This window comes from Antennarius striatus, chromosome 5, assembly GCF_040054535.1.
Source record: "Antennarius striatus isolate MH-2024 chromosome 5, ASM4005453v1, whole genome shotgun sequence".
Taxonomy (NCBI): Eukaryota; Metazoa; Chordata; class Actinopteri; order Lophiiformes; family Antennariidae; genus Antennarius; species Antennarius striatus.
This window is the reverse complement of record NC_090780.1, coordinates 22093237-22117493: the sequence shown is the minus strand read 5'-3', so window position 1 is coordinate 22117493 and position 24257 is coordinate 22093237. Positions and strand designations below refer to the sequence as shown.

Below are 24257 nucleotides of genomic sequence, written 5' to 3'. Positions count from 1 at the left end.
CTTAATGGTTTCATTTTGAAAAGCTGACTTCCCCTCAGGTGTCATAAACTATTCGAAGCTCTTCTCTCAATCTGGTAGTTTATTTTAAATTCTCTTCGTTCAATAATGATTATTATAAACTACAACAGACCAGCAAGCTGATCAGCTTAGAGAAAATAGATCAGTGTGGTTTTATTAGGCGTGAATTCTCTGACATGGACATGATAAATAACAGATCATCCAACATTCGCTGTTAGAATCTGTTCAAATCATCACTACGATGTGCAAAGCGCAAAATCCAAACCAGTGGCCTCTAATCCTCATTTTAGTCCTGAATTTTCAGATAAATCTACTTTAGTATGTAATAAAACTGTCCCTGATAATATCAATCTACTGTCTTTAATTTTTGAACAGGCCCTCCTGCAGGACCCACACAGGATTCCAACTTCCTGTTTGAAAAGACTTTTGGGGCCCACTCCTTTCCATACACAGATGTTCAGTTTGACTTTCCCCAGCCACTTCATAAGTTAACAATCATCTGTGATGATGCGAAACAACCTTTAAAGGAACACACTGGCGTAGTGTTTGGAGTGTTCCCAGCCTCTTGCCCGTAAGCCAGCTAGGATAGGCTTAAGCAAACACCATGATTCCGCAATAAGCAGAACAAGTAGTAGAAAATGAATGAATGAGTGAATCTTATTTTGATGAAAAATGGATGAGCTAAAGCATCAAGTTATGCAAAAACCCCCAAAACAAAACAGAATGAAACTTCATTTATGGATCTTTTTGAAAAAAGCAACTTGATTTTGAGAAACATTTCAACTAGTCAGATTATCTTTGCGTTGCTTTTTCCTTTAAAACATTTGATCTATGGAATAATTTTTTTTTTTTTTTTGGAGGAATGGAAAAGCAAACAGAAGGGGACAACAACTGTATCATGATACACAAAGTGTTTCCCCCCTCTTTTACTCATTCTGAAAGATCTTTACTGCTCATTATCTGTGTAGCTTCACTAAGAAGTCCTCAGCCACCCCCCGCCCCCTTCCCAACAGCAAGGGGAACAACGCATAATATGAAAGCCATCCATCCCCCTGTGGGAATCAGGAAGAGTCTCTATTCATTTACTGAATTACCTAATTAACAGAAAGCTAATTACTTTGTTGTGTGCGACCCTGTGTGTGGAGAGGCTCTTACGTAACTGATAGTGATCCTCAATTAATTTGTAACTACACTCCATCAAGACGGGGCCTTAATCCACACAACACATCGGCAGCCTGACACCAACAAAACACGGTAATAAATTCAGGGGCAGACACGTACACACAGATCCACTGAGCTCATAGATCCAGCACTGCCATGCAGATCAAACCACTGATGTGGAGTTTAGATCATGCATTCGATTGTCTTCATTGTGGGGTTCATGCATTTGATGCTTTCTCATTAATTACACCAGACGATCATGTTTACAGCCTAATAAAAAAAAAAAAAAAAGGTTTTGTAATCCTTGGAAAGACTGTCAGATTGGATTGACAATCAAATCAACAATTAATTACAAACCAGGCCAACAGTTGAATAAGAATATTGCAGCAGTTGTTTTCTCTGGGGGATGTCAAAGATCAAAATCTCTCATGTTTCCCTCTGGTATCAAAATGATAAGAGGTCAGATATTTGTGCTGCGACAGTTGTGTTCTGGTTTTGGCTGCATCAAAATCTGTGATTCATATGTTTGGATTAAACACTGCAGCTTTGTTTTTTAATTGTCGACTGCAGTCTAAAAAATATTCATAACCTTAATGGCAGGAGTCTCCAGTACTTTGTAGAAACCCTTCAGATGCTATGACCTCCTGAAATAATGTTGCATATCCGGATGCTTCTGGCAGTTTTCCTGAGGAATCTTAGCCCATTTCCTCCATTTTCTAGGATTCAAGTCAGACATCGAAGGAAATCAAGCTCAGGTGGGCTTAGAGAGATTCTTGGGATCATTTCCCTTTTGGAACATCCAGTCAAGCATCAGCTTCCTCACGGATGGCGAGATGTTTTCTTCTAGGATTCCCTGATACTTTACTTGATCCATCTGTCCAGCTCCACCTGCTGCAGGTTTTCAAACAGCTCCACATCACACACTCGTGCTTTTGTGAGAGAAATTATTGACGGGTAGAGTAGTTTCGAGACTGGACTGGTCATTGAAAACAGCACCGGGGGATAATAAAATCTGCTGTGTTGAGTCATTTAAACTTAAACTCTTTTGTGATTTGGTTATTGCAAACAGCTGATAGGTGCATTCGTATATTCTGCTATCACACCTGCATCTTTAAAGTGGATGATTGCATTTCTTTTTAACTTGAAGCAATCCTTCACTTGTAAGAATTTTTTTTTAATTACGTCACATGAAATATATTCATAAGACCATTAAAGACACAAATCACTTGACTCTTTTAATTCTCAGTGTGCAAAACATAGTAGGTAATGTTGCTTTCCTGTTTCCTCCTTTTTTAAAATCACCCTTATGGTGCGTTAATAAAGTTACACCAAAGGTGCATTTAATGACACACGAGAGTCATATAATCAACCCCAGATTAAGAATCAGTATTGGGAGGACACATGCTTAAGTCCACTGCTGCGTGTAGGGGAAGGGAAATGGTAAAGTAACATGTAAGAGGATTGATAACATTCATAATATGAAAAATAAATATTTTCTATGACGGGAAGTGGTCAGAGGGTGGCGCTGTCTACTAAGAAACAGATTTTCCTGCGAGGGTCCGTCTGCAGCAGTTTTCCCAGATGCAGCCATGATGAATGTGATGTCGTATAGATGGAGGAATGATCTGTGTCTCTAAGACCTTGATCAAGGGCAAAAAACGACTTAAAATATTTTCTCTCGAGGTTAAATTAATGTTGCTTTACAACGAGTGTTAACTGGACTGTTGAACTGGCCCGTGATAATTCTCCTCTTCAGGGCCAAGTGACAGAATTTAATTACTGCTCTAATATTTCTGGACTTCTTGTGAGTCATTTTTTAGGGAAAACAATTTTGGAGAGGAAAACTTTTCTACCACCAAAAAACAAAACCAAAAAACAAAACAAAAAACAGATGATTCATATTTTGATGAAGTCATGTTGAAGAATGTTCAGACATAACAGAATATACAGCCATACCGGGTTAGATAGAGCTGCAATGCTTGTTGTCAATATGCAACATGGTAAATAATAATAATAATTAAAAAAACAACAACATACTTGTAAGAGCGAGGAACTCTTTGAAACATTTTAACATTTACATTTTCTTAATTTATCTATTGCAGTAATTCTGGAACAAGTATAATGGACCAAAGATTTAAAAAAAAAAAAAAAAGGAGAAAGAAAGAATTATCTGAAATAATAAAAGTTCATTCTGCCTCGGTTGTAATTAATCAGCTTGGACATTTTAGCCTTTCTGACAGCCCCCTCTCTCTCCTGTCACACTTTCAGCTAAACTAATGCATATCATTACATTTCCCCGTAGAAAGGAACTACTGAGTGCTACCAAGTGTTACTGAATTGTACTTGTGACTGTGATGTTTCTGTGAATGATCTGCGATGCAAACGAACGCTTGTTTACCCAGCAGGTGGATATGACGTCACGGACTTGGAACATCTAAACAACAACATCCAAATCCGCGAATCTTCCTTTTTTTTTTTTTCCCTCCTTCTTTTCTAGGCGCGTTAAAATCTAATAACATTAAGAAAAAGGAGCTCGTTCCTTCCCCCGCGAGCCAGACTGGGAGTCAGCGCGTGTGAAAACTCCACATTTTTTTTTTTTTCTTCGACGCCCTCGGTAAGATGATCTCTTTCTCCTTGTAGTTAACTTAGTTAGTCCCCCCCCCACCCACCACCACCTCCACCGCCACCAACAACCGAGGCGGGCGGAGTAATATTGTCGGTGTTTACGGTGTGATTTGTTGTCGCACGCGTTCTCGGTACACAAGCTCGCGTGCACGGCGTCGTTATCTCATACTAGCTAATCGGTACCCTCCCGCGTGCGCCTGTTAGCCGCTGTTAGCGTTTCCCATTCGGGTAAGTTTCACCATTATCGTCCTGTTAACATTAGCTTTGTTGTAGCGTCTCTAGATACCTGCCGCCGCTGTTGCTGGTGCTCAAATACACACACGGAGCGAGTTTGACTTCACGGGTTTCGTCTAATTTATGGAACTGGGGAAAAAAAATAATAAAAAAATTAGTGAAATAAAGAAATACTCCAACACCTGCGTCATTACCACGTATAATAATTGCTAGCATGTTTTAATATACATTTCAAAGACTGTTGCTGTTTTTTGTAATTGTGCTACGAGGGTCGTATCCTCTACTTTTTTTTTTTTTGGTGGGGGGGTGGAAAGTTGGTCTTCTAACTTACTTCAGGCTATTCATAAGCCCCTCGAGGGGGTGGGGGTGCTTTTCTATCACCGTAGTTGGTAATAAAGTGTTTGTTAGCCTTAGCCGTTAACAGTCCTTAATTATAACCCTTACCTGTGCCGTAAAGTTTTTTTTAAACCTCACACGATGAAAGGGAAGTTCTGAGTGCCGTGATTTCTTTGGAGTGAGACCAGAGAAGGAGCTTTTCTCTCTCTCCCCCCCCCACGTGTTAGCTGTCCTCCAAACTTCAGAAAAACCAGGAGGAAAGCATCACAAGTGCTCTAAAGTATATATTTTAATATCTATAACACACGAATGTTTCACGGGTTTCTTTTGACCGGCCGTCATTTGTGTTAATAAAGGCTGTTTTGGTGCCATTTGAGCCCAGCGATCAGACTGCACACATCCCTACACGCCTGCCTTTAAATCCAGTTTTCACCCTATTTCAGTTTTTACCTGATTCAGTTTTTACTTAATTCAGTTATTTTGGTTTTAATTACAGGGATGGCATCCTAAAGTCGCACTTAGATTCCAGTTTTTCTTTTTTATCTTCATGTTATTTCTAACCTTGTTCAAAGTTTAAGTTGTGTTTTTATTGAGTCAGATATGCTTTTCATCACATTATGGACTTTATCCTGACTGTAAATGGGTTGAAGTTGCAGTGTTTTAAATAAGTTTTGTTGAATTAACACTTGCTACTATATGGTGTGCAGTTTATTTTTTTTCCCTTTGTACTGTCCAAAGGAATTTATTTAATTTGACTTGTGCAAATTCATTCAAATCCAAATAAATAAATAGATTAATGTTTGTAGTGAATAGTAACAATGTTTTATTTGAAACTTTATAACAGGTGTATTCTAGATTAGTGGACCCTACTCAGCCAATATGAAAATGAATAATGTAGGTTTTAAATGTGTAAGTACTTATTACAGTTAATGTCTGCTGTGCTTTATTCACAGTAATTTATTAGAAAATGGTTAAGTCTGTCAGGATTGACAGACCAAATTACCAACAAATTTAAAAAAAAAGGAATTTAGTAAAAAAAAATAGAGTAGATGTTTACTTATTATGAATTATGTACTATAACGATGGAATAGATTTGATTTGCAGAATCTGCAGCTGGCAACTACAGGACTAAAAACCATCTCAAAATTTACAAAAGGGAAGCTGCAGCTTTAACAGCTATTGCTGGCAGTGCTCCCTCCTCCTTGGTCTTTGGATTAGTCATTGTCTGAGGGGAAAAAAACACTTTTTTGTAGGAGAAGTAAAGTAAACAGCCTCCAACAAGCGAACCTTGACAACCCAGATTAAGGAAAACATTGGAGATCAAACAGTGCTGCTGCTGGGCTGTTGTCATGAGCTGCCTGAGAGAAAGCTGCAGACTATTTGAACAGGCACTGGGGTTTGTGTGCTCACTTATGCAGAAATGGACCTTCACAAATGCTGACCTAGGTTTTGAAACACAGGTCGAACTTTCTTTGCAACTTTTTCAGGCCTGTCGTTTGACGTGGCCATTGCGTACAGTCAGCCTTGTGGTGTTTTTAACGGGAACAACTTAACATCGTCTCCTTAGTCTGCTTTCAGAAACCAGAATGACTGAACTGTCTCTGCCTCGTACTACAAATGAATAGATTAAACTGGCAGGGGGAAAGTGAAAATGCTTTAAATTTGAGGAAGAGCAGCTGTATGCATTGTAGTGGTGCAAGATCCTTAACGCAACAGTGTAATTTTCTATTACATTGGAAAGCCCTCATTTGTAGTTTGAACTCTATGGGCTGACGTAGGGGGGTGGGAGAAAGGCTCTTTTTTGAGAGAGTTGAGGTTGAACTGGAAAGAAAGTAATCAGTCACTCATGCATTTAGTGTGGGGATGACCATCCCTGAGTGGAGCGGCGCTCTCTTTCATCTGACGGCTCAGTATTTGTGAACACACATTGAAATACCCTGTGCTGGGCATGGAGGGGCTGTAACTGCTTTGCATCCTTGCTTTTAGGGCTGAATGATAAGGAGTTATTTTGGTCCAATGTGGGAATAAAGGTTTGTGTGTTATCTATTTATTTTTTATTTTTACAGAATCATCCATCGCTTCATCTTTCATTTGACTTCAGATGCCAGATGCCTGAAACTGCGTGCTAAATAATTTTTTTGCACAATTTGCGACAGATGAATAAATTTTATCTTTCGGTAAATGTCATGTATTTTCCTTTTTTTTTGCACCAACGAAAAGGACAGGGCTGCTGCATACTTCTCAGTGCTGCAGTACATGAATGGAAAACGATAGGGAAGTCAGAAAAAAAAGGAAGGCAGAACAATATTTTCGGGGTAAAGGTTAGTGTGTCCCGGCCCCTGTGGTGTGTCCAGGCAGACGGTCCTCTGTGTTGGGGAGGGTGATTGGTCAGAGAGGACAGAGCTTCAGGTGTTCTCTGTGAAGCTCCTCAGTCTCTATGGAGACAGCAGAAAAGCCCAGGATGGCCATTAAGTCATGCAGCCATTAATTACTGTCCTCTGTCATCTGTCGTTAATGAAGAGAGGGATGCAGACAAAAATATCATCGGTCTGCATTAATGTGACTCAGATCAATTAACTTGGATTATAAATTAATTTTGTCACTGGTGTTTGTTACAGGAATTCAGTGCGACATGGAGATGCAGATTGTCCAGACAGATTGTTTTTTAAAAAATATTGTTTAATACGTATTTAATTGTATCTGTCTTGAGTCGTAAGTGAGTTATTAAGGTGTTGTTCCCAGATAAAAGCAGCATTATTTTAAAAAATTAATGGCTTTTTGCACATGCAGTTAGAGCTGAGTTAGACTTGATGGGCTGCATAAGTACTAGCAACATTTTTCTTGAAATTTCTTGATTGAAATGGTGGCAGTATACAATATTGTTTTACTATTTCACTTTTTCAGCTATTTCTTATACTAACATTTTTACAAAGTCGGTTGAATGTGTTTTTGTAAATGTTTGTCTCATATTCAAATGTTGCAGGAAACGGCTTTTGTCGCTGTGATCTTTTCTAAAATGGTAAATATGTGTTGGAAAAAAAGATATAGAAAGATTTAAAAAATAAATAAGTGGATAGTGTGTGATTTGTGTTGGGATTTGACACCTATTATTAGGGGAATAATGGAGCGAGTTGTGAATCTTTGAAACTTGTTTAAGATCAATTTTTGCATAATCGGTCTTAATAAAACATGCTTTAAAAAAAATCATGTTTGATTATGATCCACCCTGTCTCTAATCAATCAAATGCTAAATGTCGTGTTCTGGCAGAACCCATGCACCTCTTTATATCAGGCGTCCACTTTGTGTGTCAGTCTCTGTGATGTTGCTGTGATGGTTTTCATTTTTTAGGGACTTTTGTGTCAAATTGACTTTGATAAATGCTGGCGTTGTTTTCATTGACATCACCTGACATAGTTACATCTCATTCTTGCTGTTTGAAATCATGTACTATTTCCAAAAGTTTATGCGCAAACCAAACAACTTGCAGTCCATATCTCCAGAAATATGTCACCCACTTTCACCTGCTGTCTGAAGACTTAAACAGCGTCAAGTGGGGCCAGTTGTGATATCAATAGTTGCACATTTCAAAGAGTCATTTTGTTTTTTGATAACATTATCAAAGTCAAAAGACGAATAGAATCATATGGTGACTGACCACCTGGACTCACTGATGTTAATCAGCTGGTTAACATCTGCGAGTCTCGAAACACAGTGCACTTCTGGATGTTGTCAGCCAATGGAATGCGCGTACAGTACCACATGACTACCTACTAAAAATCCACAATGAGGTGAAGCCGGGCGTCTTGAAGCGCGAATATCCGAAAGATTACTGTATATAGAATACAGAAACAAGTGTCTTAACTTATAAATCGCAACGCTTTTTTCACAGTCAAAAATTTTGATGGCCAAAAAGCCTTCATAATCAAGCTGTAGGTTAAGTATTTATTTTACTACATCTATACTAATGTGAGCTTCGCAATACTGGCATTCGCTAATTTGAAAATGTCTCATGCTTAAACCCAGTTAACAGTAGGCTGCTTAACGTAAAATGAGGTTGCAGGAGCGCATCTTTAAGGGCCTCATCCTTGACTTCTTGGCTGTGTTTTCAGTTGGCAGTCCCAGACTAATAAGAAACATAACATGGCAGGGCCTGCTCTTCCATCATCAGTGCCGTGTGGAAAGTTGGTGCGCTTTGATCATGTCTTTTGGGCGCATCACTCCGGCTTAGCCTGCTGCTTGCTATGTGATAAGCCATCAGAGCACTCAGATCTAAGCCGGCAGCTCCGTGGGCTTGTGGAGAGACAGGAGAGAGTAATGGAGATGAGGAGAGAGCAGCAATGCAAATTTTGTTGACAGACTGTTACTGCAGCTGTTCTCCTCGCCTTTGAATTCAACAATGTTACTGTCCAGCTTTGCTCTTCTGTGAAGAAAAGGCCACATTTTCATGTTTTAGTCTTTTCTTTCCGAAACAGAGCTGCGCCCATGTTTCGTGTTTTGTCCTCCTAGCAATTTAAAAAACACGGCATTAAACGGGCAAATTAATTGCCTCAGAAAGACATGTTAATTCCGCTTTATGCTCAGATGTACAGTTAACTTCACATCATTGATACTAGCTCACTTTGAAGTCAAATCCTACGAATTTTTTGCTCTGCTTTTTTTGGCCCTCTGTACATAAAACATCATTTTAAGCTCCCCCTTTATGACAGCGTGCACCTAATTGACGGGTTGTTGCTTGTTTATTTGATATATATTTACCAGCTAGGTGGTAATTGGGAAGCAGTAATTACCCAAGATGCAGTGCTTCGGTAGAGGTGCGACCGTACTGATGAGTCTGGAGCACAGACGAAAGTATGCAGGTTTTAAACACTTGAGATTGGAGAGCAGAGATGGCTAATTGGACCTGTGTCGCTTATATAGTCTGATGGTTTACTGTGATGATGCACAGCGGGAGATCAGAAGCATGATGCTTTTACCTTTGTTCTGTTTTTTGGTACAATTGCTGGTGCTATACCTGAGCAGTTTATAGCAACAATTAAAGGCCTGTGGATGCAAGGGCCTCATGTATTTAGAGTCCGTCCTGATGATGTAGTTCCTTTGCCGATAATGGCCTTGTTAACTGAGATTCATTACCGCTTCATTCAGAGTCCCCCTGGAAATTGAAGGAGAGCGTTCTCAAACTACTGGGTTTGCCACGGTGACGTGATACTGATGTGCTGTGCTGAGCTATTCGTAGAAGGCGGTGACGGTATCTTCCCTGACACCTGATGACTCAGTTGACCTGAAACACGGTGGTGGGAGTGCTATTTGACATTTTTTAATACCCTATTCTACTTTTACAGCATCTCTTTCCCCCTTTTTTTCTCACAGATGCTTTCTGTTACTCCTCAGATCACTCCCTGGAACATCCAGAGACTCACACCTTATTTGTGTGAGGCTGTTGTTGTTTGATAGCCTGCCCTCCCAGTAGATTTTCAGATATTGTTGTTGTTTGCCTGTGTTGGTTGCGGTGTGTGACTTGCATTTACCCAGGCTCCTTGGGGGAGTTTGTTTTTGTTCTCAGTGTTGTAAACAGGGTGGGGCTCCGTTCCCTTTCCATCTAGTTGGGGAAGGTTATTTTCACATTTTATCTTTATAATTTCGTCAGTGGATTCACCTGAGGTACAATTTAGCTGTGTTGCAGGTAGCGTGGTTAACCATTTGCTGAATGTGCTGACGAGACACTTTGTCACTTTTGTTTTTGTTGTTAGAGACGCTTTTGTTGTTGTGGCCGATTTCTTAACTGTATTATGCCCTGACTCCAAATGAGTTGGGCTCTTGTGTAAAACATAAATAAGAAGTGAATTCACTCATCGATCCGACTGTGACTGTCGACAGCTCTTTAACAACGTGTTCCTCAGCTTGTATAATAATAACCTTTAAACCATCATGTGTTTTAAAAAGATGAGCCAAACAGATTCTTACTTGATTCTTACTCAATCAACTGCTACCAAAGAACCTCTACACCTGTGTCGTCATCCAATGAGGTGTTTTTTGAATGAGGTTGATTGGTGGTTCAAGTGATTTACAAAAATCTGTTTCATTTATATTTTATCCAGCGACACAACACTTTAAAGTGCTTTACTGAATTAACCAAATTTTAACTACAAAACATGGTTGGTTCACTGAACTGTTTTGGACTTTTGAAGGTTGTAATGCAATTTTTTAAAATTATGTAATTCCATTGATTATACTCTTGCATAAATTAGAAGGAAGTTTTATTTTGCAAATGTGTCACTGAAATCTTATGAAAATTATTTTAAATGCAGAATTTTGTTTGAATGAAGAACTTTAAAAATCATTAGATAAAGTTTTTAGTGAATTATTCTCCCCAGACATGGACAATATGGAATACAGGAATGGGTTACATCTGACTTTCTATGACCTTTGAGTTCTGGATGTAGTGTTTATGTAGTTAGATATTGAAAATCTATGTATATATTTTTTGGCATTAAAATTTTTTTCCCCATTTTTTCCCCCATGGTTACAAGTTGGAGTCATTCTTCTGTGACCCTATCATAGTGTCTCATAGTATCATAGTATTATAGTATCGAGCAAACCATATTTTCACGTGAAACCATCCACACATAGCAGCCAGTAGTAAAATGTTGTGTTTTTATACCACAGGGATTTTTTTTGTCATGTTTGTTTTCTGTTTCAAAGGTTATGAGTCAGATTCAATTTTCAGTCTCAGCATTTTGAGATGGTGGTGACCCTGATGTCCTCATTTAAAGCTCCACTTATGGTAGATACCATTCTGTTGTCTCAGTTAAATCTTTGGATCATTGTAAAAAAAAGTCAAGATGATTACACTCCTATATCTTTAAACTTAGGTTTGCACTATATTCATGTTTCACAGACTAGACAAAGATACAGCCCCTGTAGGGTAGGCTACGGCTGTTGCTTTAACATAGCAGAATGCATTAGAGGCTACAGAGGCATGTATGGTAATGTTCATGGAAGAGACGGACACCATGATAACCACTACCGAGTCTTGCAATGGTTTTATCAATGACCCCAACAGCTTCCAAGCGGCACGCTTGAAATGGTCAGCAGTTGAATATGTGAAAATTTGCTTCGAAAATGGGCCACAAATATTCTACAAGTTTGCAAAGCACAGATGACATGACTAGAATCAACAAGTAAGTGTTGTTTTTGCACACCTCCTGACCCAATTGAAATCATACATATTTCAACAGCTCCAATTTATTTAATTATGAGAGATAACATATGTTCCATGTTGTTAACCATTAAAAACTTGCTTGCATCGTGTCTGAATGTTGTCTGGAAAACCTTGCTTGGTTCACTTGAAGGTGTTTGAGACTGGAGTCCAGGTTGGGAACCAATGCAGTGACTCCTTGAAAGAAAGAGGGATGGATGGATGAAAGGAAGTTGTGTTGTCCTAGTTGCAGTTTGAATAATTATAGAATAAACTTCAGCTGTGTGTTATTCGATAACTGAGGGATGGTAGTTTTCTTTACCTCTTGACAGTAATATACAGTCAGATGACATAAGTGCAGTTAATAACAGGCACGTAGCTCTTGTGCTAAGTCTGATCTGTTGAAAACAAAATGAGTGTTCACAGTGGTGAGCAGCAAAAAATAAGATGTTCTGTTGTTCACGGATGAGTAAACATGATGTCTTTTTCATGATCCAACATTTGCATTTTCTTGCTCTGTTTTCACTTTAGAACTGATGGGGTTCAGCCTTCTAACATGTTGGTATCAGGGGTGGAAATTGTGTTGAATGTTATTGTGGCTTCCATGACTTTTATCTGAGTGACATACCAGAAAGACTAAAAAAAGGACGAGTGGGAGGAACTGAGCTCGAACTGAAACTTTTTTTTAACTTATTTTCCTTCCAGGTATTAAGTGAAAAGTGTGAGAATTCAACCCTGATGTAACGCGACAGAACAACTCTGTTGGATCTTTGTGTGTTTCAATGTATCACACTGTGTGTTTCACAATGTATTTATTACCTCAGTTCTGTCAGGCTTTCACTTAACAAAATTCCTAAGAATCCAAATTTTCTTATTGGGAATGGAAATATCTGAAATTTTTAGTTTAAAGCGTCCTTACGACTTAATCATGGCAGCCTTTTCATTTCCACTTATTTGAAGTGCTTTTATTATTTATTTTTACTCTTTCGCGTATTACCCGACTGCTTCTATATTCACTCTGGCTGATTCTAGCAGAAGGTGGTCCTTTTTTATAAGGTGGTCCACCTTATTTGTCATTTTAAACTGTCACTGAGGTGTAACCATGCCAACGCACTGATGTTGAGAGTTGATCGGAGTAAAGTAAAAACAAACTAGAATGCTGGGTGAAACTGTGACTTGAGCTGTCAATCTAAAGGAAGCGTTCCAGTCGTCGTTATTATTCCTGTGCAGCTTGACAACCCATGACAACAGCTGTACAATGACATTAGTCCCACATTTGGCGCTGACTCGCTAATCATTTGTCCCCCCCACTGCAGCGCTCATTGGATCGTCTGATTTTTCATGTTTGGAATGGTTGCATATGTCACAAAGCCAGATGATCAGTCAACCCTGTTGAGTGGATGCTGTCAGTCAAAACGGGAACAAGTTGCCAATAAATGATTCCGGTGTTTTCCTGTAATATGAACAGTTTACATTTATATAGTACCTTCTGCATTATGCTCACGTAGTCCACACTTCGCTCCAGCTGGCTACTGTTAACCATTTATAACCTTTTGTTGAAAATGTACAGCACCTGTTGTAAATTCTTCAAATGTGGTGTGGGGTAAGCAGTCAGTTTCTATGAGTTACAAATTCTTCTAAAAGCGTTTTCATGTTGTGTATGTGGTCCTGCAAGATGCAGAAGATTTTAATGTGTTGACTAATCGTTTCCTCGCCCTGCAAACAATTCAGTTACAAATGCGTGCATCAATCTTTTCATGTCCCGTTACAATAAAGAGTTTTATCAGGATTTCAGTGTTTGTGTGTCTATTGTACACAAATGCAGGCAGTGATTGAAAGGGTAATTCAAAGAATTTTAATAATTCCACCCAAGCAATTTTCAGTGATGTCCTTTTTTTGTTAATTCCCCATAAAATTAGATGAGTCATCTCTTTTTAGAGCTTGATGGCTACATTAGAATACAAGATAGATGGAAGATAAAAATTCTGTATCCTTCATGCACTTTCTTTCTCCACACTCAGTCCTCCTAATCGCTTTCATCACCAATAGTGATCTGTAAAAGACCTTGTAGGCTGTGCTGTTGGACGTCACACAGACAGTGGAATTGAAAATGCAAAGATTTGAGCAGCAAATAGGCAAGTAACCTGAGCACGACCAACTCTTCCAGAACAGCTTAACTAAAGGATGATTTTATGGTCAGGAAATGATAATAATTTATTTTTGTTTGTATCTCTCCCCACCTTCATTGATTATAATGCCACACCCTCCCACCAGAGTCACGGTGACAGCTCTTTTTCCACCAAATGAGATCACTGCTTTGAAGGCGGTGTTGTTCACGAATGGGCCAACCACACAGCATCAGTCAATATGTAAACAATGGTACAGACAGTTTGTCATGGTCGGACAACATTTTTCATTGCTTAGCTGATGATTCATCTGAAGGATGTCATCTGAATTGCTTTCAGGGTGCAACTAGACTCATGCTGGTTTCAATAACCCCTCATTGATCTTTGTCCACTGTGTTCACTGTGTTACTGTATATGTTAATGTTGCAGGGTATTCAGGGCAGCTCATGTCTTGCTTGGACTCTGATCCATAGGTAAGCAACAATATTCCATATCATGTTACCACACAGGGAAAACAAGCTTTTGAGTAAACAAAAACTCTTTCTGAGTACATTTACAACACCACATTGATTAATATTTTGCTAAAAGACACAAGCAACATCACAAACAGGCAGAAAAGAACTTACAGTTGCTACAAATGTCAAATTAGAAGTTGAAGTTGTAAATTTTTTATTGATTAAACATCTTCCTTGTTGGTCAAGGAGAAATAATTTTATTGTACAGTAGTTTTTTCATAAGAATTGAAGTCTTGTAATAGAACACTTATATTGGAGTAGGACAGAATGATTAAAAAAAAAAACCCTCAAAAATTTTGTTCAAGCCCTGCAATTCCTCCCAATGATTCAATTATACACCACTCCTACAGCGTAATAAACTGTTTATCTACATACTCATTGGTTTATTGATTTATCAATATTGTTTATTGTTTCTAGTTCAAATTTAGGTCCCTTGTACCATTGTTTGCTTGCATGTTACCGTTTCAAGCAGATTTCACTTAGTGGGGATTTTAAATTGACTTCCTTTGTTTTGTAGGATATTACTACAAGATGCGTAATAGGATTACACTCAGAATGATAGAGGACTTAATACATATTATATGTTCTTGTGTTACTTCACCAATAAATCATCTTGTAAAAGTCAGTTGATGTGTTTATCTAGATTACGTACTTGTTTTCTTTCTGCAGTTTCAGATGTTTAGCTGTAAGAGTTGTTCAGTGACCGCTGAACCAAATTATTTTCGCACATCTGACAGGTTGCAGGAGGCAAATATTTTTTCTTTCATGCTCTGGAAATAAAACCTTAGATAGTGCTCTCCACTTGTGCTAATGTAAATGATTTGCATGGAGTGTGTCCCTGCTGATTAAAGCTGTTTGGACTGTTCTTCTTTGAAACCGTGCCAATTGAATTTTCTTGCTGCTAACACGCCTGGAGAATGGGGAATATAGTTCTCATTGGGCCTGAGGCTTGATCTCCTTTTTTTTGCCTCCCCCAGTCCTCTCACATCACACTGACAATGAGTGAGCGCGACCATCCCCAAATGACGTACGTAATTAAAGATTTGGCATTATAATTACAATGTGTTTATTGTCTGTTTATGGGTTTTGTGCCGGGCATAATGCACTGGGAGATTTCTTTGGTGTAAATGTATTCAGGGCTTTTAATATACTTGGTGGTAAATGCGATTTCATGTGGTTAACAGCTCCATATCTCCTTTATCAGCCCTTTGACAGTTACTCTGTTAGTTGCACATACAATGAAATTTGGCTGATGACGGAACCTGGCACCTGAAGCAACCAAATTATTTAGTCATGGGCTTTTAACGGGCACAGTGGTAAATGCATGTTAAGTAAATGATGCAATTTATTCCCTTCTCCTCATTGCCAGGCTGTCTGCCATGGGACCTGTGCCAGCTTTAAATAAGTGGTAACCAGATGGTATTCACACGATACCCAGTTGGTTACAAAACGGTCCTGGGAAATAAAGGTGACTGTCTCAACAGCTAACGGGTCAGCCGTCAAGTCTGGTACTTTTGCTGTACACAACGCAAATGGGTTAATATTGTGTCACTTTTTAGAGTTCTTTCACATGGTTGTTTCTCAGGGGGCTTCAATTGGAAAGGAGGCCTGTTAATGAGGAGGGTGTGATAGACAGATAGAGGAGAGAGGAGAGGGATTCTCCTCGATGCTGGGCTTCATGATTCCCTTTGAAAAGAGCTGGGACACCATGTGATGAGCTTTTCCTCTGGAGCAATACAAGTCTGTCAGCAAAGTGACTTCTCTTTTTTTTTTATGTAAAAAAAAAACCCATTCTCTTCTCTCCTTGTATTTCGCCTCTGCTTTGCAGCTGGTCACGTCGTGGAGAAGTGAACTGTGTCATCTCAAGCCGCTAACAACCAACAGCTGCAGCGCCAGCCAGCGCTGCAGAAAGGGGGACAATGTGGAACCCATTTTCTAATGCAGAAAAATAAATAAACAGAGCCTGTGGATAAAAAAAAAACAATACCACAAACAACACACAGATTATGCAAATGCTGGGAAATGTGTTTGGGAATCGATAAGGCCTATTTGTGTACGATGAGACTATAGGACAAGAGTGACCGTTTTGCAGAGATGCACATTACTAAGTTTGCCTTTTTATCTGTTGTAGCTACCCCCAAACATCTGTCTAGGTTTTTTTCCTCCACAGTACATGTCAAACCCACATATTACGATGAAACACATAAATTTTCTGTTGTTGAATTGGGCGTGCATCGCTGTCCATGCAAGACTCCAGATGTTTGAGGCAAAGTTTTTGTCATTGTGGTGGGAGAGAGGTCAAACTGTCAGTAGGTCAAAGGTTGAAGACCATAAAACATTGGAGCACCCAAAGAGTTAATTAGAGATGAGAGATTTATAGGGGAATTTATATTGCCATCTTCAGTTGTTGTTGTTTTGAATTTTGAACGGTGTTATGTCCAAAATCTGTCGCACCACAAAACCATTTTTGAAGACATTAAGAATTCAGGCGTTAAGATTTAATTTTTCCATAAATGAAGAATGAAATCTTAACAGCTTGTTTAGCTTTTTCTCCCAGTCACCTTGTAATTGTTTCCATGTCATAAGCAGCTATTAGTATTGCTAGAAAATGGTAATGGTTTGAGAGACTCATCTCTCTGACAGAATGGCTCTCTATCACGCTCTCACATTCTTTTAAAAGGGAAAAGGAAGATGAATTTTGTCCATAAAGGCTGTATCACAAGGGCTTTTTATCCTAAATGGCTCTGGGAATTGTTATCTGTGGGAAGTGTGTCCTGCCTCCGTCGTGTTCAATCAAGTGTCCACTTAGCTGTGACTGGGAGTAATTGTTCCCAAGTGGGCCACACACTGACCTGTTAATGTCTGCGTTGACCCTCTAACCTTGTCAGCACGTCTTGGGGAGGAGTTTAAATCATATGGATCTCCTCCATGTCTTTACACTACTGGGTCAAGTGGGCATCAGCCCTAAAAGACCACTCACTTGTAATTGTCCCCAGCAGTGTGGGTCAGCCATGGGTTTTCCCAAAGGCCGGCTCTTACGAGATGAGGTGCTGGAACTGAATGGTGTGGCTTAATGGGTCAGTCCATTGATCCGATGCAGCACCAATGTCCTTCAGTGCAGCTGATCGTGAGTTAGGCTGCTGGACGTCACAGATACCAATCTCGTTTGCTCATTGTCTCCTTCTCCCCTCCCACAATTTGAACAGTGCCAAAAATCTGATGGAGAGTTTATCTGCTGATTTCACGTTAGGCTTCAGCTCTTGTTTACAAAGAAATATCTACATCAACACCTAGAGTTACAAAATGAAATGCTAAGAGAAAATCATGTCACAGCAGACCTTTAATATACACTAATATGAGTTAAAGATTGTAAATGAGTTAAAAAAAAGTTTTGATGCACTCGAAACAAACTGGATAAGCAAATGTGGTTTTTCTACCCCGGGTAATGAAAAGGGGGGATTAAAAGCACATGTTTCCAAAGGCTGTGTCGAGCGTTCAGCAGCTGGCATGCAAACGGCCACAAAGTCAGATTGCTTTACAATTAGAAGTAAGGTTAGTGCTAGCTTATTAGCACGCAGTATATCTTAAAGCATATAAAGCCTTTTTTATAGACAGATTAGACAATAAAAGTTAACCACTTGTTAAAATCTAGCGCTCGTTAATTTGCAGTAAAGACAGAAAATCAGAGATACCTCCGAAGTGTTTGGGTTTATGTTATTTTAACGGCCCTTTTGCGAGACAGCGCATCAACGCATAAATCTTCTTTAAATCTGCTCATGAAGTAGTTGTGTAAGATGTCAACAAACTGAAGTCACTGCACCTTTTCCAGCAAAGATCCTGCAGTGCTGCCGTAAAGATGACCTGTAATTTTTCTGGCTTTGCTTTATTTTAAAAATAGGATTTATCCAATGGCGGCATAAGGTATGACTTTTATTCAGCGTGTTCATGTTCTCAAAACAGAATAGGTGTGATATCAAACATAACAGCATGCATGACATTGTCCCATGCTGCAGGCATCTGTTGGGATTACCATATGTTTTGCAGTAATGACAGGGATGCAACTAAGTAATCAGAAGGGTCTTATCTCCACCAATGGGAGGCCCAGGAATGTGGATGGGCTGTGGGACAGCGCTAATGGTGTTAGTTGAATTCCACACTGGTGAATTACGAGGAGTTGGGCTGTCAGGCCTGTGGTTTGTTTTGTCTGGTTGGAGAGCTACATCGCTACACACAGAAACAGTCGTAGATTTAGTTTTTGACACTACACTCCCAGAACGGGTCAATTAAATGGGAGCTGCGCTGCTTTGCTGGGCTGCCAGAGACACAGTCACATTAAACAGCAAAGTGGTACACACATATATCATAAGACAACAAGCCACACATGCAGGCATGACTTCCATGACAGGCACAAAACCAGACGCCATCCATTCTGCTGCCTCATTTGCATGATCCAAACCATATCTGGAAGTCATTAGCATCCTTCCACTTGTTTGTTTTGCAACAGATGAATGCTTCTTAGCGTAACCCCAGCGTTCTCAGATGTTTTGTAGTGGTAGCAGTCAGGCATCATTTATGTGAAAGAAATATGCAAAATTAAACATATTTGTTTGCTTGTTTTTTTTGTTACAGAGACCACTGAAGGGTTTACAGGTCACTGCATTAGTTTGAATGCATTTTCCAAACAAATCACAGTCTGTACTGACATGATCTTTTCGACAGCAGTAACTCATACTTTTTAAAAAAATATGATGTCAGTAATATATTAAAACTTCTCATGTTATTATTTTTAGATACTTTTGTATTCCATTAAAAGCAGTCCATATCCATTGTCTGTATGATCGATAACACAGCTATATAATGTTAAAACAATTATTTTTTTCTGTATACAGGGCAATTTTGTGACATATTCAGTGTCATAAGTGTCATCACAAAACCCAGAAATTTTCTGAAGCTTTGCTTTTACATTGTTATTCACTCATCTGCATGTTCAGATATGAAAAGATAAATGATATGCATGTAGGCCATGGGATACCATCAGGAACCAGTGTGTCATAACATATCAAAGACTTGCGGGTGGTGATGATCACTTTTACTTTTGCCCGTTCTTGTAATTTTTGCACATGTTCAGCTCGACAGAGAAGGGGTTTTCCCCACCTTTTCACTTCCTGTTTGTAATTATTGTATCTTTCCCCTTCCTTTTCTCTCTCTCCTTCTCTCTCTGTCTCTGTCTCTCTCTCTCTCAGATACCCTTGTGGTCCTGCCCTCAAAAGTGTGAGTCAGTTTCTTATTGGAGGAATGGAGCGCCCATCTATCCTGCATCAGTGATCACGGTATGTGGCAGTCCTCCAACTAGCCCTTCTCTTATTTCATAGTGTGTGTGTGTGTGTGTGTGTGTGTGTGTTTGTGTTTGTGCGTGTGTGTGTTCTGTGTGTCTGTGAAAACTTTGTTATATCTGACTGTTCGTATTTGTGTCAGTCCATAAGCAGCTTGAAGCAGATTTTAACAGATGTATTATAAGCCTTTCTTCAGTTAAACTGTTCAGCCCAGTGAGTGTTGATCAGAAAAGACACAATTTGTTCATAGCAGGGTTGAATATTCCGGAAAATTGCTATTTTTGATTTTACGGACTAATTTTGCAGTTACTTTGTATAAATTTCATTGGATTATGGTAATGGTGTAGACTAGTTCCAGGCTTATAAACTGGTACCTCTTTGTTTTTTTGCATATTTTGGAAGACACAAGACATTTTTTTGTGAATGTTTTTTTTCCGAGTTTAAAATTGGCAAAGCCAATCAGGGCTTCGAGGCCCCGATGCAGAACTATTGGTTTGATAAGCCTATGGAAGATCCTGATGGAAATGGATTGTCTTTATCCCCTTTTCCATTTTTAACTCCCCTGCTAGCTGCTAGCTCTATTCATCTCACAATAGTCTAACAATTATATAATCTATTTATTTATTTTGTGCTTTATGCTGAGATTTGTTAGACCAGACAATCAGACAATTGAAAAAATTTCGGTAGATCAATAAAAAATGAAAACAACTTTTGTAGGCAGTCGAGTTACAATTAAAATTTAGATTCTCACCTTTAGATACAAATTACATGAATCTGAGAGTAGAAGTTTGTTTTTTATCACTATGACAACTAATGGGAATTTTCTCCCAATAATCATAATAACAATAATAGTAGTAATTGCTTAAATGAAATCAGTCAGGTATTTTACGCCTCTTGACATGTAGCCTATTGTCATCTAGTTAGCATTGCCACATGTGCAGCTTTATGTCAACTCGGTAGTCTTTCCGTCCCCCATCGTCACCTCTGTCTGCCCCGTGAGCCCTGATTGGTTGAACACTTTCTGCAATATAGTCTGGCAACTTGCCAGCCATACTGCTAGTAGCTGCTGTGCCCCCTGATCAGAAGAGAATGTGACATTTGTGCGGAGGTAATGAAATCTGCATGCAATTAAATCTCTGACTGTGAAGAGGAGTCTTTCTCGTCCCTGCTCCCTCCATCTCCTGCCACCACCAGCAGCAGGAGGGTCAGGCACGATGATGAAACCTTCCCAGCAGGCCCCTCGCCACACTCTCTTCCCCAATCTCCACGTCATGTTGTGTTTTTTAGCTTTCCTGCACTGGCCTTTCCTTATCTGGCAATTAATTAGAGAAAACATCCATTATGGAGTCTCTCTATATCTTGTATCAGAGTTAACATTCAGTTATATGAATTCCACAAAGGGCTGCAACATTACAAATACTTTGATGAATTTCGTCCAGCGTTAGTTGGACCATTTTAGAGTGATCTTTGTCACATCTCACTGTTTTGTTTTGGACTTAGCTATTGGAACACAAGATTTTAGTCTCATTTCAGTTGAACTCTAATCATCCTTACGGTTTTTTGGAACTATAATGGATTTTGCTGAAGGATATTTCCCCTGGCTATAAAAATTCCAATGAGAAATTAAAACTGCAGGCACTGTTGATCTGGCCTTCACCCCTCCCTACCTCCCGGGGCGTGGGGCAACCACGGCCTCGTTGTTGGTTTTCGACCAGTGAATATGGCTCTGAATAACTGCTTTATTTCCTCTTTATAGATTATTTCACTTAATTGAATGCAGAATGAGAAACGCACAATGATGAACAACACATTATCAATGTGGTTAAAGGTTTTATCATCACAGATGCAAGTGGCCCACTCTGGAGACACTGTGTTATTGTTATGCATCAGTTTAATCTTTACCATGACTCCTCTCCTCCCTTTGTGTTACCACAGATCATTTTTAACTTCTTCCACTTCTTTTGTTTGTTGGCAGCTGCAACCTTTCTGTAACTTCCTGTAAATGGTCTGAAAGTCTGAACCATCCAAAAAAAGTACTTTCACTCTGTAAACAACCAAACCGGGGTTCAGTTTGAGTTCCGGTCCAGTTTTGTACCAAGTCTTTTTGTGGGACCAAAGAGTGATGCTGTCCTAACAAATTCACTGGTTGCTGGCACCTATGGAGATGTTTATTGAACTAAAACACTACAGAACTAATTAAATCCAATCAGTTTTAAGAAAGTAGAAAGTAGTAAAGCATATTTCACATCTGAAATGTGTACTTGAAGTTGCAGATAAATGATTGACTGTGCAAGAAAACAAGCAGTGCTGTGAGATGGCTACTTTAACCTAAATTAAATGGTCTGCCCTGTTTTCACTTGTACTTTCTTGTTCAGAGATCAGCTTATGTATTATTTTAAATTACATATAAATGACCCAACAAATATTTATCATTTTCATTGACAAATTTAACACAGGAGGTCAGATTCATACCCGAATGAGGGGAGGGTCATATCTCTCTGTTGCACCGCCTCTACATTTAACGCAATGTTATTCTCGACCCTCTAAAGTCAGACTTACTGTATAATAGTTAATCCCCATCAGGAGACCTCAGAAGCAAAAAGATTCTGTTGTTTGTTGCTTTCTACTTGTTGGAGCTGGTTGGAGAAAGACAGAGCCAAGCCATGAAAGCATTTCCCTTGAACTTGACGAGGAGTTGTTCCTATCTGTGTTCCCCCATCCACACTGGGTGGATGGAGGTGCAGGATATCCAGGTCAAGGTTTGGTTAAATCCTCCCTGTGTTGTTCACACCCTGTGTGTGGAGCAGTCTTATTGCACACTTTCCTTCAGACCACATGTTGGATACAAGATTTAGCCTGAATTGAATTCAACGCATGTTCCAGTTCATTTAAACAATGAAAGGACACAATTTATTTTTCAGCTCAGCTTCAATGTGACAGTTTTTTCTGTCGCTTTTGACTGTGTGTGTGTGGTTTTTTTTTCCACATTAAAGTTCTCTGGTAATGTATTTTTTCATGATGAATTATTAATGTCCATGATGGGAGTGTTGTCTCAAGAAAATAAGAGGGTCACTCAGCGTCTCCTTTTTTTCTTCACCCAAGGGTTAATTTGAGCCACCGACCAAATGAACCTCCCCATTTCCTTGCTGCACGCTGAGTTGTAATGAAAACTGCTAGATCTTCACTTTATTCACTAACATCCTGCTGAACAAATACGACACCATTCTTCTTGGCTCTCTCTGTTTTCCTCTGTTGCAGATGGCTTTGCCGTTGTAGTGCTGTACAAAGGAAAAAGGCTTCGCTCGGGGAAGGAGAGAGATAGAGGCTTCCTCCATTAGTGTCATTTGAGTGGTGAATTAGATCATTCTGACAGATAGATGTGGAAAATTGTTTTAATTGTATAATTACCCGTGAAAGTGCTGTGATGTGGGTGAAGGCTGGGGAACAGCGCATTTTGGCCTTTATGTGCTTATTGTGCCTCTGTGCAGGAAATGAACAACAATTGGGGGTCCTGAGGATAAAACATAAACACACCCAAACTCACAGGCACACACACAGTCCCCCCACCCCCCACCCCTGGGCAGGTTGTGACATGCTCAGTGAGATGCTGCTCTTTAAATAATGTGTCTGGCCAGTGAGCTTTCTCCTCAGGCGGAGAGGAGGATGCCTGTAACCATCTGATCATCTGATCAAGATGGCACAGCTTAACACAAATGTAGCAGCGATGCAGAATGGCTCACTTAACGCCGCCAGCGCTTAGAAGAAAGAGAGACGGAGGGCTAATACACGCAATCACACACCAATCGCATTAAGCTGATTTCCGATGTGATGTGAAACGCAAGACGGAGACCCTTTATATGTGCCACTCGCTCCGTGTTGTTTTTCTATTTAATCTCCTGCAAAACATTCCCATGAACCTACCTTAACCGCCAATTTGGTTGGAAAATAATAATAGTTATCGTCTCTTCCTGTTTCATGCAGAGAGGAGCTACTTTACCGAAACAGCTATTGTTTTGTTGAATGCAGAATGTTTTTATGCTGAGATTTATTTAGCTTAGTCTTGTTTCCTCTATCCTTTATCCTCAGATCATGTTTTCGTTCCTGAAGAAAAGTTGTCTTGCATTGCATCCTTTGCACATAGAATGTCATCACTGTTAAAGCAGTAAACTGCTTAGAATTAAATGTTGCCTCTACCTAAACAAAGGTTTTGTGTATGGCTTAAGCAATTTAGGACGAAGGCTGTACTCATCTTAAATCCCACTTTCACTACTGCACAGTAAAAAACACATGAATTTAATTTATGTTTTGAAATATACATACAGTATCACCTGTCATTGTCCTGCAAATGTATATGTGGCCATTTGTACTTGACTGACCGTTCAGTTTTTTTTGTCCAACGCACAAACACCCATACAGAAAGCATGGATGATGCTCACAGTCTTGACAGATCGGTTACTGGATGATTTTTCAAGCCTGGTGGACATGGCTAAGCCAAGACCATCCACTGATACTGCTGTCGGCAGCTGCTTGTAATTTTCAGCTCAAACTCATTCAAGTGCGATAAAACAATGCAGGACATGCTGAAGGACTGCAAGCCTGGACTGTCTCACTTAGGAAGGAAGAGTTGAAATAAGATGAGGCATGAGCATTGAGTAGCTCTGCCTGCTACCAGAATTAAAACCCCTCCATTGAGTGGCAGGTTCTCCATGTGGC

General features: G+C 39.5%; 1 protein-coding gene across 8 annotated transcripts in view; it reads left to right on the top strand.

Moving 5' to 3' along the window:
• Positions 1-3603: 3603 nt before the first annotated feature.
• foxp1b (forkhead box P1b) overlaps positions 3604-24257 on the top strand; it is a 139158-nt gene continuing 118504 nt past the window's right edge. For 5 of the 8 annotated variants that reach the window (XM_068314515.1, XM_068314520.1, XM_068314521.1 and 2 more), the window contains exons 1-2: positions 3876-4032; positions 19455-19541. The gene's annotated coding sequence lies outside the window, so the exon portion shown is untranslated. Of the gene's footprint in view, positions 3794-3873; positions 4033-19454; positions 19542-24257 lie in introns of those variants that run through there. The other 3 variants (XM_068314516.1, XM_068314512.1, XM_068314524.1) reach the window with 2 other exon arrangements.